The sequence below is a fragment of the Bos indicus genome, chromosome 14 (assembly GCF_029378745.1).
Source record: "Bos indicus isolate NIAB-ARS_2022 breed Sahiwal x Tharparkar chromosome 14, NIAB-ARS_B.indTharparkar_mat_pri_1.0, whole genome shotgun sequence".
Lineage (NCBI taxonomy): Eukaryota > Metazoa > Chordata > Mammalia > Artiodactyla > Bovidae > Bos > Bos indicus.
This window is the reverse complement of record NC_091773.1, coordinates 19,718,158-19,733,603: the sequence shown is the minus strand read 5'-3', so window position 1 is coordinate 19,733,603 and position 15,446 is coordinate 19,718,158. Positions and strand designations below refer to the sequence as shown.

General features: G+C 39.5%; 1 protein-coding gene across 2 annotated transcripts in view; it reads left to right on the top strand.

The window, feature by feature from the left end:
* Nucleotides 1–15,446, top strand: part of SPIDR (scaffold protein involved in DNA repair) — a 277,621-nt gene that overhangs the window by 18,052 nt on the left and 244,123 nt on the right. The window lies entirely within an intron of this gene.

Here is a 15,446-nt window from a genome sequence, read left to right as displayed (position 1 = left end):
AGGTAGGGATAGTACTCTGAGGAAGCAGCCTTTTTGACAGCTGCAAGCCCAGTTTGCTCTCTCCTATGGCTGCTGGGCTATCAGTCTACACAGCTACCCGGGCTGTGAGGCTGCTGTTTTTCAAGGCTGCCATGGAGCTAAAGAGGGGGTATGAGATGAGGGCAAGTTAAAACACCAAAAGTTCAGTGTTCTTGCTGATATTAAGCTGTTTTTTTGAGTGAATGCTGTTCAGATTATGAGCCTGTGGTTAATTTCCAAAGTTTTGAAAAATTAAATTAATTTGAAAAAGATTAGTTAATTAATTAATTAATTAGATTATTTTTTGCCACTATTATTATTCCTCTTATGGAGGAATGGTTTTTTAGAGGTTGTTATTCTCTTATTCTGGAAGTTTGTCCATCACAATTTTATTTTAGCTATTTTTATAGGTGTGTGCAGATAACTCATTGTGACTTGACTTTGTATTGCCATGATGGCTAGTAATGTTGAATGTGTTTTTATGTGCTTATTTACCATCTGTCTATCTTCTTTGCAAAATATCTGTTCATGTCTTTTGCTGTTGCTTAGAAGCGAAGTCGTGTCTTTGTGACTCCATGGACCTTAGCCTGCCAGGCTCCTCTTTCCATGGGATTTCCCAGGCAAGAATACTGGAATGGACTGCCATTTCAGTCTCAAATGGACCACGTTTTGTCTTTTACCCATTTTTAAATCAATTTTTTTTTTTTTGGATATTGCTGAATTTTGAGTGTTTTATAAATATTCTAGATATTAGTCCCTTGTTGGACATGTTGTTACCAAATATCTTCTGTCAGCGCAACATTTTAAAATTTTTACAATGTCCATTTGCTAGTTTGTGCTTTTGCTATCAAATTTATATAAACTCTTTGCCTAGCCATAGAACCTAAAGATTTTTTTTTTTTTCACAAACAGCTTTGCCATTTAATAGTTTATATTTAAGTTTGTGACATATTAGATTGGCCAAAAAGTTTACATGGTTTTCCCATAAAGTCTAGGTTAATTTTCATATAAGGTGAGCAGTTTAGGGTTGTTTTTTTTTAATTTTAATTTTTTGGTCTATGGTTGTTCTGTTGTCCAGTACCATTTACTGAAAGTCTATTCCTTTCTCCACTGAATTGCTTTTGTGTGTTTGTCAGAAACCAATTGCACTTTGGTTTTTACTTCTGGGTTTCTGAAGCAGTCTAGTCATCTACATGTCTGTCTCTTTGCCAAATGTATTGTCTTGATTATTGGAGTTACGTAATAAGCCTTGACATCTGATAGAGTGACTTTCTACTTCATTCTTCTTCAAATAGTTTTAGCTTTTCTAGGGCCCGTGGCTTTCACTGAAAGTTTCAGAATAGTCTGGCAATATCTATAAAGTACTTTCTGGAATTTTGACAGGAAATGAACTAAAACTATAGGTCAGTCTGGACCAGAGAGACGCCTGTGAGTCTCCTAGTTCATGTTTCTCTGTTTATTAATCTTTCTTTAGGTTCTTTCATCAGCATTTTGAATTTTTTAGCCTGTAGATTCTGTACATATTTTGGTAAGTTTATGCTTAATATTTCATTTCCTTTGGTGTGATTATAAATTGTATTCTGTTTTTAATTTCAGTTTGTATATGTTTATTGTTAGTATTTAAAAATGGATTGGTTTTCGTGCATTGATGTTATATCCTGTAGCCTCACTCCACTCACTTATTAGTACAGGTCATTGTGGGGGGTAGATTTCGTGGGATTTTCTACATAGACTATAATGTCTCTGTTGTTTTTCTTTTTTCTTTTTCAAGCTGTATGTTCTAAAAGCCATCCTTCACCGCCTGCCTCCCACCCCATCTCCTGGTCTTATTGCAGCAGCTTTAGCTTCCAGTTGTGGCTCAGCTGGTAAAGAATCTGCCTGCGGGAGACCTGGGTTCAATCCCTGGGTTGGGGAGATCCCCTGGAGAAGGGAAAGGCTACCCACTCCAGTATTCTGGCCTGGAGAATTCCAAGGACTATATAGTCCATGGGGTTGCAAAAGAGTTGGACATGATTGAGCGACTTTCACTTTCACTTCACTATAGCTTCCGGTACCATGTTGAAGAAGTGATGAGAGTGGACATCCTTACTTGTTACTGATCTGAGGGGGAAAGCATTCATTCTTTCCTGGTTGAGTATGGTGTGAGCTGAAGGTTTGTGGTAGTTGCTCTTCGGTTGAGGAAGTTTATCTCTACTTGTAGTTTGTTTATAGTTTTTCTTGAATTGGTATTGGATTTTGCCATACGCTTTGTTTTTGTATCAGATGGTGCAGTTTTTTTAACTCGTTGATATGGTAGATTACATTGGCTGACTTTTGCATGTTGAATCAGCCATGGACACCTGAAATAAATTCCCCTTGACCTTGATGTGTAATTCTTTGTAAACATTCAGTCAGCTCAGTCACTCAGTCATGTCCGACTCTGCGACCCCATAAACCGCAGCACGCCAGGCCTCCCTGTCCATCACCAACTCCCTGAGTTCACCCAAACCCTTGTCCATTGAGTCGGTGATCCCGTCCAACCATCTTATCCTCTGTCATCCCCTTCTCCTCCTGCCCTCAATCTTCCCAGCATCATGGTCTTTTCCAGTGAGTCAGGTCTTCTCATCAGGTGGCCAAAATATTGGAGTTTCAGCTTTAAATCAGTCCTTCCAATGAATACTCAGGACTAATCTCCTTTAGGATGGACTGGTTGGATCTCCTTGCAGTCCAAGGGACTCTCAAGAGTCTTCTCCAACATCACAGTTCAAAAGCATCAATTCTTTGGTGCTCAGCTTTCTTTATAGTCCAACTCTCACATCCATACATGGCACTGAAAAAACCATAGCCTTGACTAGACGGACCTTTGTTGGCAAAGCAATGTCTCTGCTTTTTAATATGCTGTCTGCTGCTACTGCTGCTGCTAAGTCACTTCAGTCATGTCTGACTCTGTGTGACCCCATAGACAGCAGCCCACCAGGCTCCCCCGTCCCTGGGATTCTCCAGGCAAGAACACTGGAGTGGGTTGCCATTTCCTTCTCCAAGGCATGAAAGTGAAAAGTAAAAGGGAAGTCGCTCAGTTGTGTCCGAGTCTTCGCGACCCCATGGACTGCAGCCCATCAGGCTCCTCCGTCCATAGGGTTTGCCAGGCAAGAGTACTGGATTGGGGTGCCATCGCCTTCTCATGGTCATAACTTTCCTTCCAAGGAGTAAGTGTCTTTTAATTTCATGGCTGCAGTCACCATCTGCAACAATCTTGGAGCCCAAAAAAATAGTCAGCCACTGTTTCCCCATCTATTTGCCATGATGTGATGAGACCAGATGCCATGATCTTAGTTTTCTGAATGTTGAGCTTTAAGCCAACTTTTTCACTCTCCACTTTCACTTTCATCAAGAGGCTTTTTAGTTCTTCTTCACTTTCTGCCATAAGGGTGGTGTCATCTGCATATCTGAGATTTTTGATATTTCTCCCGGCAATCTTGATTCCAGCTTGTGCTTCCTCCAGCCCAGCGTTTCTCCTGATGTACTCTGCATATAAGTTGGATTCCTTTTGCTAATATTTTGTTGAGTCTTTTTTTTTTTTGCACTTAAATTCATAAGAGACATTTGGTCTGCAGTTTTCTTTTTTATACTGTTTTTACTTGACTCTATCAGGGTAACATTTGTTTTCTAAAATGAGTTTGGAAGTGTTCTCTCTTATTTTCCTGAAGTTATTATATAATATTGACATTAATTCTTGTGTTAAAGGTTAGTTAGAACCCTATAATGAAATCACTTGGGCCTAGTGGTTTGTTTTCAGGGACTTTTAAACTTCAGATTCAATTTCATGGACTTTTAAACTTCAGATTCAATTTATTTGATGGTTATGAGGTTTGTTCACATTATCCTTGATTGAGTTGTAGTTTTTGAGGAATTGGTTGGTTTCCTCTAAGTTACTGAATTTTGGGTGCAAAGTTTGTAGTGTTCTTTTATCTTGTTAATGACTGTTGAATTTGTAGTAATATCCCCTATTTTAAACTCATATTGGTCATTTGTGTCTTCTCTGTTCTTGTGTTTTGTCAGTCATGCTAAAAGTGTATCAATTGTCATTATCTTTGAAGAATCAGCCCTTGGTTTCATTGCTTTAAGAAGTAATTGTTTTCCTCTTTTCAGTTGAATTGATTCCTACTGTTTATTCTCTTCCTTTTGCTTGCTTTATTTTTTGTTCCTTTAGTTTCTTGAGATTGGAATTTTGTTATTGATTTGAGATTTCCTTTATTTCCAGTGACAGTAAGTTGACCCTTGAACAGTGCAGGGTTTAGGAGGCTGATCTCTTGTGCAGTTGAAAATCCATGGTTAACTTATAATTAGCTCTCTGTATCCACGGTTCCACATCCATGGGTTCTGGCAACTGTGGATCATGTGCTCCTGGAGTAGATATTTATTGAAAAAAAAAATCCATGTGTAAGTGGACTCATGCAGTTCAAACCTGTGTTGTTCAAGGGTCAACTGTATTTAGTATTATGAATTTCCCTCAGTTTTGCTCTAGCTACATCCCATATATTTTGATGTTTTCTTTTTCATTTAATTTTGTATATTTTAAAAATTCTCTTAAAGTCTGTATGTTTGATTTGTTATTTTTTAGTCATGTGTTTAGCATTTATTTTCATTCCTGATTTCTAACTTAATTTGTTTATGATCAAGCCACACATTCTGTATGATTTCAGTCGTTTAAATTTACTCTGAATCTGCTTTATTTGGGTAAATATTCCTTTTTGTTTGGTGAAATAATATGTATTTTGTTTTTGACAGGTGGGCTGTTCTCTCTGTGTCAGGCATTAGGTTTGTTTTTGTGTGTGTGTAAGGTCTTGTATCATTTAGCTTGTTTTCTCCCAACTAGTTCTGTCAGCTGCTGAGCACGGTGGGCAGGTGTTGAAATCCCCAGTATTACATTGGTGGATTTCACTGTTTATTCTTTCAGTTCTATCAGTTCTATTTTATGCATTTTGAGGCTCTGTTGTTGGGTGTTTATAAAATTAGTATTATATCTTGCTGAATTTATCCTTTTATCATTGTGTAATATCTGTCTTTGACCTGAGTCTACTTTACCAGATACTAATATTGCAGCCCCTGTTCTTGTCAGTGTTTACTTGGCATATCTTTCTATTCGTTTACTTTCAATGTCACTGTAATATTGAACTTGAGTTTCTTCCAAACAGCATGTAATTGGTTCATGTTTTCAGTTTATTCTGCCAGGCTCTGTGTTTTGATGGATGTCCTTAGGTCATTTACATGTAAGAGATAATTATTGATATATTAGTGCCATCTTGTTATTTGTTTTTTGTGACTTTCTTTCTGTTGTTTTTTTCCTTTCTCTCTTCTTGACTTTTTACAGCTACTTAAACATTATTAGGTTTCCAGTTTGACTTACTTATAATTATTCCTAGCTTATCCTGTTTTATTGTGTTCTCGATGGTTTTTCTAGGTATACAATAATACGTATGTAACTTACCACAGTCTACATGTGCAGCATTTTACCACTTCTGGTAAAATATAGGAGCTTCACTTTTATCTTTAATGTCAGCTAGTGTTGTAACTTGTTTCATATTTCATATTTATTGAATGTGATTTGTACAGTTCTTGAGAAGGATTGTCTTTAGTATTTATCCATATATCTGTAATTTCTGTTTTTCCTTTTTCATCACTGATGACAAGATTTTTAAAAAATCATTTTCTTCTGTTTGAGGACTTCTTTTTACCAATCTTTATACATCTGTTGATTTCTAAGTATTATATATTTTTTTGGTCTAAAAATGTCATTATTTTCTCTTTACTAATGAGGATATTTATTGTTTATTGTTTTGACTATTATTGTTTATTGACTGTTTATTGGATATCAAGTCGTGAGTTACAGTTATTTTCTTTAAGAATTGAAAAATAATTACTCCAGTTCATTCTGGCCTCTAAGGTTTCAGGTAAGAATTTTGCCACTAGAATTGGTATTTCTATATAGGCAATATGTTATCATGACCCTTTTCCAAACTTTTTTTTGTCTTTGGATTTTAAAAGTTTAATTTTGATGTCTCACCATTGGTTTCTTTAGGTTTATCCTGCTTTGGGTTTATTTAGCTTATTAAATCTGTAGAAGTATTGTACCTTTGGCCAAGTATAGAAGGCAATGGCATCCCACTCCAGTACTCTTGCCTGGAAAATCCCATGGATGGAGGAGCCTGGTAGGCTGCAGTCCATGGGGTCGCTAGGAGTTGGACACAACTGAGCGACTTCACTTTCACTTTTCACTTTCATGCATTGGAGAAGGAAATGGCAACCCACTCTGGTGTTCTTGCATTGAGAATCCCAGGGACGGGGGAGCCTGGTGGGCTGCCATCTATGGGGTCGCACAGAGTCGGACACGACTGAAGCTACTTAGCAGCATTAGCAGTAGCAGGAAATTTTAAGCTGATATATTTTAACATAGTTTTCCAATCTCCTTTCTTTTTCTTTACCTCTCGGGGCACTGATGGTATGAATGATGAATCTTGTTACTGTCTCACAGGCTCTGGGGCTCTAGTCAGGTTTTTTTAAAAGATATTCTCTTAATCTGTTATTCAGATTAGGTGAATTCTATCGATTGGCCTACAAATTACTGATTTTATCTTCTGTAATTATTTTACTACTGAGTCCATACAGTAGTGGTTTTTTTTTTTGGTAATTTATTATTATTTTTTAATTTGATAATTGTACTTTTCAGTTCTATAATTTCCATTTGGTCTTTTTAAAATAATTCTTTTTTTACTAGTTTGTCATTGTTTCAAGAGAACTTGACATTGATGGTTGAAACATTTTTATGACAGCTATTTAAAAATTCTTGTTAGGTATTTCCAGCACAAGATTCATTTAATTGTTGGCATCAGTTAACTTTTTTCTTACTTGTTTTTTGATAGTATTGATTCTTAGTGAAGAGCAATTTTTCAGTTGTACTCTGGACATTTTGTCCATTTAGGAGATGCTGGGTTCCATTTAAGTGTTTTATCTTAGTAGTATGCTGCTACGATCAAGCACTCAGGTCCTGACCTACTTTTGTGGACTGTGGTTTCAGTGATAGTTTAATTTTTAGAATCTTTGTGATGGTGTTGGTCTGCCTGGCATATCTAGTGCCAGGAACCTGAGGGAACAGAGGATGGTTCCCCAGGCTGCCCTGCTGCGTGTCTCTCGGTGAGGGAGCAGACAGTCTCGGGGCACAGAGTGACCAAGAAGCTTCCCTCGTCAGGTTCATGCTATGTTCCTGCCCCCATGCCTCTGACATCAGTGAATCTTCTGTTGTGGTGGAGATTTGTCTTACTGACACTCATGTCTTCTCTACCTTTCTCCTCTCTCTTCCTTGTCCTGAAACCTCTAATGGAGAAGGAGGTCTGAGTGCATTGGGATTCCCTTGATCACTTATCTGTAGGGCTCGTGATTGCTCTCGTTGGTGGTGCTCGGCTTACTTGATATTGTCAGAGAGACTCCTGCTTGATCAAGTGGAGGAATGAGGTAGATTGCAGGTGGGGAGACATGGGATCTGGGTGATCTTCTGTTGGATGCTGGGACATAAGGCACTTTGTTGCTCTGTTATTCCTTCAGTCTTGGGCTCTTCAACCAGCTTGCCATCTTCTTGCCACCTTCGAGAATTCTCACCAGTCTCTGTGGTACTTCTAGGGATGATAGTTGTTCTTGCTTGGCAGAAGCTGGGAGAAACAAATCTGTACCATTTTGTTTAGGTTAGAAGTTTGCAAATCACTAATTCTTTTAGCTATTTTTTGTGGAGTTTATTTTCTTATTTTAAAAAACACGTTTTGGCTCAGCTGGAAAAGAATCTACCTGCAATGTGGGAGACCTGGATTCCATCCCTGGATTAGGAAAATCCCCTGGAGAAGGGAACAGCTACCCACTCCAGTATTCTGGCCTGAAGAATTCCATGGACTGTGTAGCCCATAGGGTTGCAAAGATTCAGACATGACTGAGTGACTTTCACTTTCACTTTCTTTAAATCTGTTGATTACCTACTATGGAAAATCAGGACATAGCTCCTGTGAGCATTCCATATCTCTGTTAACCTTTCTTGTATAGTTATGTTACAGTTTTTTTGCTAAACCAGAAGTGAATATTAATACCACGGTCACATAAATATGGTCCATTGAAAACTCAAGTTGTATATACTGTTTCCTTTCTGTGCAGCCATTATTTTAATATAGGAAATAATCACTGCATATTTTTCTTTACATCATTTTTTACTTAATTATAGGTAATTAAAGTTTTTATGCCTGTCTCTAGTCAGGTATATGGCTTATTTCCTCCTTTTACTGTGATATATCCTCCAGTATCTTCCTAATAAAGAGTTTTTTTGAGTTCTGCATGTCTGAAAATTTCTTTATTTTGTTTGCACTGTTGATTAATAATTTGGCTGAGTATATAAGTCTAGATTGAAAACCAGTTTTCCTCAGAATTTTAAAGACATTGTTCCAGTGTCTCCTAATGTCCATTTTGTCTTAAATGACTTAATTAAAATATAAGTGCAGATGGAGTTGGGCTTTCCTCGTGACTCTGAGGTAAAGAATCTGTCTGCAGTGCAAGAAACACAGGAGGGGCAGGTTCGATCCCTGGGTCGGGAACATACCCTGGAAAAGGGAATGGCTACCCACTCCAGTATTCTTGCCTGGAGAATCCCATTGACAGGGGAGCCTGCTGGGTTGCAGTCCATGGAGCAAAAAGAGCTGGACACAGCTGATGTGACTGAGCACGTAATCAAGGCCCGTGTATATATTTAGGAAAAGAAAGTTAAAAATTCAGTACTCTTAATACTTTGCTTCATAATTTGGATTTTGATCAGCAAAGCTAATGGATTCAGATGTATGGAGAAAAAAGTTTGAAGGTATGGAAGACATTGAAGGAGGTAGCTAAAGAAACTTAGGAAAGAAAAGCTTTAGAGTGGTTAAGTTGTTTCCTGATATCTTGTTAACTTGCTCTGAAGTTCATAGTTCAGGTATCATTGTCTTTTGATATGATTTGATTTAAGAAATCTTTGCCTTCTAACCATTGCTCTTACTTTTGGGGAATTGTTTAAATAACCAGCAGGGGGAGTACTTAGGTTCCTTTTGGAACAGAGACTCAAGCTGGAAAGATACTTGGGATTTTAGTGTGTACAGTTTAGAACAGTTAAATTTTTTTTTTGTCTTTTCTGATAATAATACACACCTATTATAAAATTGCTATAAAATAATACACTAGAGAATATCACCTGTCAATCTGCAGTCAGGTGACACAGGCACTTTCATGCGTTTCCTGCAAATATTTTTTTCTATCAATGCTTGTATCTACATCAAAATTGATGTTACTCTTTTAAAACTTACAGTCATTAGTGTTAATAGATATATACTTGAAAATAAATTCTGAATATTCTTTTCCATCCGGATACAATCAGAAACAGAACATTGATTCTTGTGTATAAATGGTTTCCATTGGCTTCTCATAAACTCATAGGTTTGATTTCTCTTCTTTTAAGGGGTAGGACTTTTGTAGAGCATCAGAAAATTCTCATTGAGCAAAGAAAAACAGCAGAATACAACATTATCTGTTTTAAGGATACAGCTAAAATGTGTGTAATCAGAAGACACGAATCGGGCAGCAGTGTATTAAAACAGGTGTGTCAGTGGCTAGCCTGCTCCCTGGTACACAATTTTGTACTCAGTTTTTGTAATAGACAAATAGTGGAATAGAGTGATTCTTTAAAAAAAGTTATTGTAATGTCAAGACACAAAAAGGAATACTTCTATAAAGATTGAAACACACAAGAACAATTTCTGTAAAAGTTATTTGTAAGAAAACCTGTCCAGTTTGTGTAACTCTAGGTTATCTCCTCCTAAAAACTATGACAGAGAAAAACAGTGTATTTTATATACCCAATAACTAATTTATTTACAGAAAGAAGAGAAGCATACTTAGTGCCTGAGTTCTTGGCCACAGTTTTATGAAGATCTCAAAAAATTTTCCCTTTGAACATTCTGTATAAGTCTTTCCTTATTTTGAACCAGTTTATTGAATTCACCTGGGCTTCCTAGGGGGCTCTGGTAAAGAAACTGCCTGCCAGTGCAGGAGACTCAGGAGACGCCAGTCCTATCCCTGGGTCAGGAAGATCCCCTGGAGAAGGAAATGGCTACCCTGTCCAGTATTCTTGCCTGGAGAATCTCATGGACAGAGGAGCCTGGTGGGCTACAGTCTGTGGGGTTGCAAAGAATTGGACATGACACATTGAATTCTTTTTTCAGTTCTTGTCATTTATTTATGAAAATAATGATACCTGTACATTTATGAGTGTGAAGCAATACATTCATCAAAGGGAAAACAGTTTTGAGGAGAGGTTAGTGAAGAAATGAAGTTGCAGTAGTCTCTATGTAAGTGTGCTAGGGAAGAGAAGGAGCAAGGGATAACTAGATGGGGTCATGGTAAGAGAGAGATTAAAAAAAAAAAAAAAGCAGAGAGAAACTTGTGCATGGTTGAATGACGGCTTGAGGAGTGGAACTGTCTATGGTAGGAGAGTTTGGAGCCTGAATATAGTGTCTTGGGACTTGCATCCTGGTCTTTGAAGATTTCCTTCTTACAGCCTCCAGCCCCTGGGATGTAAAGCTTCATAGGTTTCTCCCTTGGCCTTTTCAAAAGCTCAGCAGAGCCAATGGTATTTTTACTTGTTTTACCCAACAGTGTGTACTTGACAGCTATAGAAAATTCCAAGTATGGGAGAGACGCTTGTGTGTTTAGTTTCCCCTTACAATGCGGATTTTAACCCAGTGTGCTGTGTGGCAGTTCTCAAACTGTAATAGTGGAAGACTCAGCAAGATGGTTGCTGAAATGCAAATTCCTGAGCCTCTCCTCACTCAGGGTTCTCATTTGAGGTTTGAGGATCTCCTGTCTCCAGAAGCATACCTGATGATTTTGATGTGCATTGCCCTTGATAGCAATTTTTAAACTTGTGGTAAAATAATGTAGTTTACTGTTTTAACGATTTTAAGTGTATGGTGTGTGACACTAAGTACTTTCCTGTTGTTTTGGAACTGTCACCACCTTCCATCTCTAGAATTTTTTGTCATCCCAAACCGAAACCCTTTACCCATTTAAACAACAGCTCCTCATTTTTCCCTCCCCCAGCCCCTGGCCACCATAGTTCTACTTTATGTCTCTGTGAATTTGATGACTCTGAGGACCTCATGTGAGTGGAATCATACGGTGTTTGCCTTTTGGGTCTCTTTTATTTGACTTAGCTTAATGTCTTCAAGGTTTTTCCATGTTGTATCTTGTGTCAGAATTTTTTTCTTTCTTTAAGGCTGAATAATGTTCCATTGTGTGTGTATACACTGGCTTTTTCCAACGAGTCATTTAATTCCTTTCTGCTCCTTAAACTCTCTGAGAGACTGTAGGGTGCTAATCAGTAAACTTCATTTTTTTTTTTTGAGTTTTGAAATATTAAAGCTGGTCATTAGATTGAAACAGTATTTTTGTGAATCCTAGTAAACATCTTTATTAAAAATGTCTAAAGTACATTCTCATATTAACTCTCCTGAATATTAACCAACTCTTCTTCTTCCTTCTGTTATGGTGGTATATGGTACTATCATCTCACAGTATCGTTTTTAAGTACAGATTTTGTCTTGGTGGTGGTCTTGAGATACGTGCATCTATTATCCATATTTTACTGACACAGAAACTGGGTCTTGAGAATTGTAAATGTAGCCAACTGGTAGCACAGCTGTGACTCAGGCCAGACCAGTGTGACAGCACAGCCTGAAGATGAGGGTGAAAGGATTTGTGTTCTGCTTGTGAAATTTCCTGGGTATTTCTGTGCTTAAGGAGGATCATAGCTCACGACATTGACTAGCCTGGACAACCCAGGATCTACAGGTAGCCGTCACCAAAGTATATTTCTTCCTTTGTTCAAGTCAGAGTGAGCTTTCTCCAGGAAACATTCACTCATGAACCTGTTTCTGAGCTCATCAGCCCAATGTTGGTCTATTTCTTCCTCCACTCTAATTATGTCGTTAGAGCCCAAGGTCATTGAAGGTGAAAATGGGTTTTGGCTGTGTACCTTCAGAGGGCTCAGTGAGTCACTTCAGCTCAGTATAGATATTTACTGAATACTGTGGCTCAGCTCTTTTAGTATCTGGCGGTTGAAGGCCAATTTAAATTGGATAGAGGCTTGGAAGATTGCTGCGTTGGCCTGCAGCTCACAGCATCTGGGCACCTGGGCTGCTTGGGGACCTGCCCTCTAGCCTGGAGCATGGCTTGTTCCTCTTCTGACTTTCTCAGGTTTCTTCCCATTGTATGGGATAAGGTGGCTGGCTGCTTTGGGGACACACCCTTGACCAAGTTGAGAAGAGAATCTTCTCCAGTGGTCCCACTGAGCGGGTCTCTGACCGCCTCAGCTTGGGTCCCGTGGCATTACTGGACCAGTCACTGTGGACAGGCCGATGTCCTATGATTAACCTTGACCATGCTGGGTGCCCAAAACTGTGGTTGGGGAGTGTGTGTGTTTTTTGTGGGAAAAAAAAAAAAAGGTGGATGAACGAGAAGGTTGGGTAGTGAAGTTGCCCTGTAAGCACCTGCTTGTGGCAGAGTGAACACTGTGGAGAGAGAAGTATCCATGCTGTCTAGCCATGTAGAGAGGGATGCTGGAGGTATTGTTTTTGACCATAGGTGGATAAAATGGAAATGAAGTGGGCTGCATTTCCCCATAGGCTTATACTTACTGACTGACTTACCTTGGATATTTAAAAATTTTGTGACAGATCTGGTGTAATAGTCACAGAATTTGCCTGTTTGTTCAGTAGTTATGTAAAGAGGACCTCAGGGGGGCTGCTGTGCAGCGGGGATGAGGTGCAGAGGCATGGGACTCCTGCCCTCAGGAGCTTTTACTCCAGGGCAAGGGGTAAGTTGGGCAAGAAACCGGATGGGGTCCCTGAGGGAGGGCGTTGATGGAGACTTTGAAGGATATTTCATGGAAAAGATGAGCATGATCTGTGGAGGAATCTGTTAGAGAGAGCAGAGGAGGAGAGGAGACGTCTGGCAAAGCGTGCGTGGATGCAGGTGTGGTGTTGGAAATGCCCCGCCTGGCAGTAGCACGGGAAACGAGACTGGCTGGGGCAGTCGGAGGGACCGCCGAAGAGGGCTGTGGAGGGCCGGGCTGGGAGCTGCCCGAACTGGGGCTCAGACCCTTTTGTCCTTGCACTTGTGGGAGGGTCTGTGTCACTCCTGCCTGAGCTGCTGGAGGGTGGGGTCCTTCTTGCTCATTTTGTGTCCCGGGGCCTGCAGAGTGTCTGCATTGGCTGACTGGAAAGCAGGACCTTAGAATTCTGTCCTTTATGTTAAGTTACAGGGTTCTAGTCCCTGAAGAATCTTGAGTGTGGATGAAATCCAGAGAAGCAGAGGACGGGTCAGATGTAACCAAAGTAGTGAGTGACAAGCCTGAGAGATGTTCTATTGTCAGAGCAGAGGAAGGGTCTCTGAAAAAAACACGCACTCAGTAAACCTCACAGGACAGGCTCTGAGCACCACAGTGTGGGCATACTCGCTGATGTAGTTAAAACTTCACATCTGTTCCTCATTCTCTCTCCTTAATGTAGATCAATTCCTGGGTGAAAAGTGTTGACATCCATTGAGTATGTGGCTAGAGCCACTGAGATTTTTTCAGATACCCAAGTAAACTTTGTATTGGTAGACATTTGATTTGTTCTCCAAATTTATTACATGATATCCAAAGCAATATTTAGAAATTTTCACTTCTTTCCAAAGGGAGTATCCCACAGATGTATAGTGGCATGCATTTGGTATCAAAGGAATAAAGTTTCAAAATGAGTAAATACATACACCTGATGTGAAAGAAGTGAAAATTTGAGCAGAGAGGTGAGAGGAAGGAAAAGTGGTCTGTGAGGGGCTGATGTGGATAGTAAAGCAGAATTTAACGTTTTTGGGTTTTAACTAGTTGCTTCTTTCTAAGTATGCTCCGTTCAAAGTACAGTCAATTCTCATTTTTCAAAGACTGTATATTTATGAAATTGCCTCCTTGCTCAACTTTATTTGTAATCCCTGAATCGCTGCTCATGGTGCTTTTATAGTCTCTTGCAGGCATGTAGAGCAGGGAAAATTCCGAGTCACCTGACATGCATGTTCCCAGCGGAGGTTCATGGCCCCACTCTGTCTGCTTGTTCCAGTTCTCAGATCCGCTCAGTTCAGTCGCACAGTCGCGTCTGACTCTTTGTGACCCCATGAACTGCAGCACGCCAGGCCTCCCTGTCCATCACCAACTCATGTCCGTGTTCTCAGATCAGTTGCCTAATAATGGTCTGTTTTCCTGGTTCAGGATCCAGTCCAGGATCACATGCTGTATTTTCTCTCCATGCCTCTGCAGCCTTACGTTGATCTGGGTTAGCTCCTCAGGTTCTCTCCGTGTTTCTTGGCCGGGTCCTTGTTGAGGCGGGCAGTCCAGTTGTTTTAGGTTTGTCTGATGTTTTCAGTGTTGAGATTGAGGTTATGTGTTTTGGTAGTAATATTGTGGAGGTTGACTTATATTCTGCTCGGTGCCTCATATCAAGAAGCACTTGTTGATGGTTTGCATCAACATTCATGACTTGATTAAGATGGTGTCTGAAAGATTGCTCCACTGTAAAGTTACTGTTTTTCCCTTTGGAATTAATAAGTCACTTGTGGGGAGATGTTCTGTGACCACGTATATATTCTCTTCACCCTCAAACTTCACCTACTAGTTTCATTGATGATATTCTAAATCTGTCATTTGTTTGTTTATGTCGTTGTAGACTTACGTTCTTATTTTGTTCAGTTGGTTATAATCCTTTACTATCATTACTTCCTTGATGCTGGAATGTCCCACATTTGGCCACGAGGGCCCCTTCATGCAGGCCCCTATGTCTTTTTTGCATGCCCTCATTATTCCTTGAGCAGTTTCTTACTCTCTGGCTCAGGATATTTCAGGCTCATGCTGTCCTTCCCTGTCCCATTCCTGGTATCACCCACTTTACTGAGGAGCCGACCTGGACCGATTTATTGTATTAGAGAGATATTCGGGAGTTAAAAATATATGTATATATATGGACCAAGAACTGAATAGACCAAATGATGTTTCCCAGTTTCCTTACTGTTCTAGGTAACTCAGTGAACCTCTTCAGATAGCTGCACTGTGGTGGAGGTGGCACCTTCCTGAGGTCGATGCCTCTTTGCTTGCAGTTCTCCCCACCACGGGAATTTCTACATAAGAGGAAACAAGCTTAGACCTCTTAAGTATTAAAATGCCATCTATGTTATGGCTGAATTTATGTTTATGAATTTGTTCCCTTCCTCATTAAGGAAGTTTTAATGGTGTATTTTAATCTTAATTTATTTTTTAAAACTGCAGTGTCATTGGTTGGGGGGTTTTATTTCTGATAAAGTGA